General features: G+C 37.6%; 1 long non-coding RNA gene across 1 annotated transcript; it reads right to left on the bottom strand.

The window, feature by feature from the left end:
• Positions 1-702: 702 nt before the first annotated feature.
• Positions 703-4,408, bottom strand: LOC137230790 (uncharacterized). Its single transcript, XR_010946250.1, has 3 exons — positions 2,033-4,408; positions 1,473-1,673; positions 703-950 (listed from the first exon to the last, which is right to left on the bottom strand). It is a non-coding gene; the product is annotated as an uncharacterized lncRNA (long non-coding RNA).
• Between the last annotated feature and the right edge of the window lie 647 nt (positions 4,409-5,055).

Below are 5,055 nucleotides of genomic sequence, written 5' to 3'. Positions count from 1 at the left end.
CATAGAAATGTTTAGGTAATCAAATTCATTATTCATTTTTCCATTAATTATTATTTCAAAACTGTGCTGTGTGATATTTAAGAGAATTTGGCCTATTCGATTAGACTTGATTCTAATATAAGCTATATAATTGAGTAATTCAGTTAATCTTTTGGGTTTTAAATTGAAATTACTTACTATGTTTATATGCAGTTTTACTGAAATATGTAAAAGAAGTTAATATTCCCCATAATTATAAATTAAATTTTTTTAGACTTATAAGAATTAATTTTAAGTACTTGATAAGGTTTGTCAGGTGACTGAATTGCTTAAAAATTAACAGAATACATTAAATGTATAAATGCTGTTTAAAATGTTTGACAGTATTTAACTGTGTAAAGTAAGACTAAAATTATGAAAGGTTCCAGGGTTATTGTTAAAATTTACTTGATTTATTAATTAAATAAGATATATATACTGAAACTAAAGTTAAGAAAGAACAAGTTCTTTTTTAAATTTCAAACTTCAATCAACCAAATATAGATTATAAAAATTAAAATAAAATTCTGAATAGTTTTTTTTTCTGTATAAACCTACCCTTAAGGATATTCAAAACAATATTTTAAATGTTACAATACAGATCCTCAAAGAGTTTAGTAAAGTGAAATGCTAGTTCCCCAATTAACACTTTCTCTTCCAGCAGATGACATCACTTCTCTCAAACTGGCATTCCTTCTCAGTCTCCTTTGCCAGCTCCTCCTTTACCAGCCCTTTAAATGTTGGACTGTCTCAAGGCTCTGCCTTTGGCCCTGTGCTCTCTTCTTTCTATAGCATCTCTTGAGGTGATTTCAAACTCTAAGTATGATCCATGCTCTGGTAGAAACTGCTCACCAAACACATTTCCTGTTTCCTAGGCATACAGCTAGGCCAGAAGTTCTCAGTCTCCCTTGAAGTTAGGTAGGTCCACATTACTGTGTAAGAGTTAATAAAATATAGGAGGAAGTGATATATACCACTGCCAAGCCTAGCCTTTCAACACTTCCTACATAATCCTCTCTCTTCGCTTCAATCATTTGGCTGAATACACAAGACCTAGGAGAGATATCAGAGGCTCTAGGGGGTGGTATTGCCTCAAGATGGAAAGAGCAACCATTTCTGAATCATTACTTGGAGGAGTAACCAGCAATCAAGAATGCTCACTGGATTTTATACATGTGAAAAATAAACTATTTTTTTTAATCCTATAGATTTGTCACAGAAGTCAGTGTCACTAATATCACTGATCTTGATAGAATCCTCCATTTTTTCACGTTTTTTGCCAGCCAAAACTTCACTCCTGGGATCCAGAATTAAACATCCAATTGCTTAATTGAAATCTCCACCTGAGAGTCTATCAGGCCCACCAGTATTAGTCAGGGTTCTACAGAGAAACAGAACTGATAGGCTATATAGAGATATACAAAAGAGAAGATTTATTATAGGAACTGACTCACATGGTTATGGAGGCCAAGAAGTCCCACAGTCTGCTGCCTGAAAGCTGGAGAGCTAGGAGAGCTGATGGTACAATTCAGTCCTCAACCGAAGGCCCGAGAAGGGGCGTGGTAGGGGTGTGTCTCTCGTATAAGTCTTCAAGTCTGAAGGCCCAAGAACCACTTCCTCTAATGTCTGAGTGCAGGAAAAGATGAACGACCCAGCTGAAGAAGAGAGAGGGAATCTCATCTTTCCTTCACCTGTTTGTCCTGTTAGGACCCCAATCACGTTGGTAAGGGCGAATCTTCTTACTCAGTTTACTGAATCAGATGCTAATCTCTTCCAGAGACACCCTCACAGATACACCCAGAAATAATGTTCTACCAGCTCTCTGGGCATCCTTTAATCCAGTCAAGTTGATACATAAAAGTCACTTCACTACCACCCCCAACACATTTACTGTCCGTTCTCCAGCCAAACCCCCACCTCCACCCAGACTTCCCTATCTGCCCTATCTGAATAAATGACACCATTCTCCATTGTTGTTCAGGATAAAAGCCTAAGGCATTCTTTATCCATTTACCAAGGAAATATTTATTGAGTCTCCTATGCATCAGGAACTGTGCCAGGTGCAGCAGATACAATAGTAAACAAAGTAAACCTGGTTGCTGTTCTCTCTTTTAGTCATATCCAACCACCACTAGGGTCCTCCTGAAAAATAAATGCGATCATATCTGACTCTTGCTTGAAAATCTTTGCCTTTACTCTTTTTTACCCTTCAAAATAAAGTTGAATTGTTTTCATCAGGATATGCACATTTTCCCAGGACCTTATACTAATCTATTCTTGTAGTGGACATCTACCTTGAAACCCTCATGCCTCTGGGTACAGTTAGTTGAATGAAGAAAAGATACCTGATTCCATTTAGCAGATGGTATTCTTTGCTGAGGTATTGAATTGTAGTTTGAAGTGGCTGGAAGTGTTACATATGTGACCGGTCAGCTTCTGCCTACCACATGGATACATTCACAGAGACCTGGGATTAACTAGAAAGTATAATAAAGCACGTGTCCAGAGAGGAGCAGAGATAGTATTAGAAATGGAGTACTCCCTTAATTCCTGACCTTGATCTTGATTCCAGGGTTTCTTGACACCCAGTGTCATTCCTACCCTTGGGTTCTATGAGATACTCTTGTGTCCTTGTAATAAACCCCTACCCCTTTGTCCATTCTCCCTTTTGCTTAAACTAATTTTAGTTTATTTTACTTGCAACACTGAATCCTGAATATTTAAGCTCTTCAACCTCATCTCTCCTTCAACTCTACTCTCCCATTCTCTAATCCCATCATCTATCATAAAAACTTGTTACATAAAGTTTCAAATGGTTTCTGAAACATTCTTGGCTGTTTTTTGGCATTAGGCTTTTATAAAATCTGTCTCGTGCCTCAAATGCCCATTACCACTTAGCTTTCTGGAAATGTTCTAGTTGTATATTGAGGTTTTTCTCAAATATCACCTCTGCAGTTCACTTTTTCTGGATTTTGCCAAGAAGATGTTTTCATCTTCTGTGTTTCCATAGTACTCCATCTACACATCTGTTACAGCATAAAGGACATGAAATTACTATTGAGAGATTTAGTGTAGGAATCGTCTTTAATTCTGAAAAGCATTTGGATTAGTTTCTATATTTCTGAGAGTATACGTGATGTATAGAGATGCTTTGTCTTTAAGCCAACTAAATAGAATACTTTAAAAATTAACTTTGTCAATACTTTTGGAAGTAGAAAACTATCACAGACTGATACATACATAGACGTACATAAACATACAGAGAGGCAAAAACAGAGAACTTATGGTTCTAAAATTTTACCAAGAAGCAGATAGGGTAGGGGTCCCTGGAGAAAGAGAACCAGACATGGGTTTCTTGACATAAGAAAAGCTATTTTTTGGCCTAAGCTATGCTGTGATCTAAGCCTGGCCACAACGCTTGTTCTTGAACAGGTCTCGGTAATTAATGATCTTAAAAGAACAAAATAATTCAGGAACAGATGACTGTTATCAGGCAACAGAAGTAACAATAACAAAGATAATAAATCATTTGTAAAGACTCCCAGTTCCACAATGGTAAAGATTAACCTGAAGAACATTTTCGAGCTGTTTCACAGAATTCAGACGCCCTTGAACACTCAACCACCAGATCAGGCGGAACCTAAGGAATGATGATGTTGACCCTTTCTGAACTCAATCAACTAGAGCTTGGACTCTGTCGAACTTTGCCCTAATTCTATACTGAATTCTCCTCTGCTCAAACCCCCTCATGAGAATGTATGTACACTTAGCTTAAAACTTCCCCAATGTTGCTGTGCAGGGAGACACTGCTGTGGGAAAGATCCCCGGTCCACTCCTTACTTGCTGCAAGTAATACAACCTTCCTTCTCCTGATCTTTGACTTGGTTGTGCAATTTGGCTGACACCCACCAGGGGGCGAAGCCAGCTTTTTGGTAATAGTATAATAATACAAACCCACAAGTTTAGAAAAGAGTGGTTGGATCCAAATTGTGTTTCTGGCAGATGCATAAGTTAAGTTTACCAGCTCAGATGGCACAAACTTTTTATTAATATTTGTGGAGAGTGTTAAGATTTTCCGTTTTTTCATTTGCTTAGTTTCCAAATGGCCTTCCTCCTTTTTTTCCTTCCTTTTCTTTTCTTTTCTTTTCTTTTTTCTTTTTCCTATAAGAATTACCTCTCTGAAGTTTCTGTTTCAAAGAGATGGCCCTCAGTTCCTAGAGAAGAACAGGTAGAACATTTACGTCTCGAAGATACAGGGAATGAATGCAAGTTTCTTCAAGAAGGACTTTTGATCCTAAATCCAGAATTTTACAATACTTACAGGTCTTTTGACGTGAATAGGGGATGTTTGGCGATTGGTAAAAAGATAGGTGAGCTTTTAATTGTTTCTAGAGCTGCATTTCTGTTCTTGTAAAGACTTGATCTGTAAGAAAAATACAGTTGTTTTCAATTCCTCAAAGAATGGGTTGCAACCTAAACGACAATGAAGCTGACCTATCCATTCAACTACATTACCTTCAATTTCTTTAGGAAAATTAATAAACAGAAACCTCATTTAGAATGGAGTTGGGAGGCCAGAAGGGGGAGCTCTCACGCCCTACCACTTAATGTCAGTTGCAGACCCAACAGGAAGAAACTTACCTTTATGTCTCCTACAAGAAGAAGGTTACTACTTTACTGTCCAGCAGGAAGAAGAAAGAATTTCTCCTTGCTTGGATACAGACCAGCCAATGAGAAACTGTCACAGCTTAGCCAATGAAAACTTCCAGTTCCTATAATAGGACTCTCTGTTTATAACAACTCCTTCACTTCTCCCTTTCCTAGAAAAGAACTTTCCTCTCCTTTGCCCTTCAGACTTGCCTGTGGTTCACCACCATAAATTGTATGTCCCAAATTGCATTTTTATTTTCTGTTCTCAAATAAACTCATTCTGCTGGTAAAATAACTGGCTGTTTTATTGTGTAGGTCAACATTACTTGGTGTCAGAGAGTGGGATCCAGAGAAGACCCCCCAATAACTCTGAGGCTGGTTATTGTG

This window comes from Pseudorca crassidens, chromosome 9 (assembly GCF_039906515.1).
Source record: "Pseudorca crassidens isolate mPseCra1 chromosome 9, mPseCra1.hap1, whole genome shotgun sequence".
Taxonomy (NCBI): Eukaryota; Metazoa; Chordata; class Mammalia; order Artiodactyla; family Delphinidae; genus Pseudorca; species Pseudorca crassidens.
This window is presented reverse-complemented; position numbering and strand designations above follow the sequence as displayed.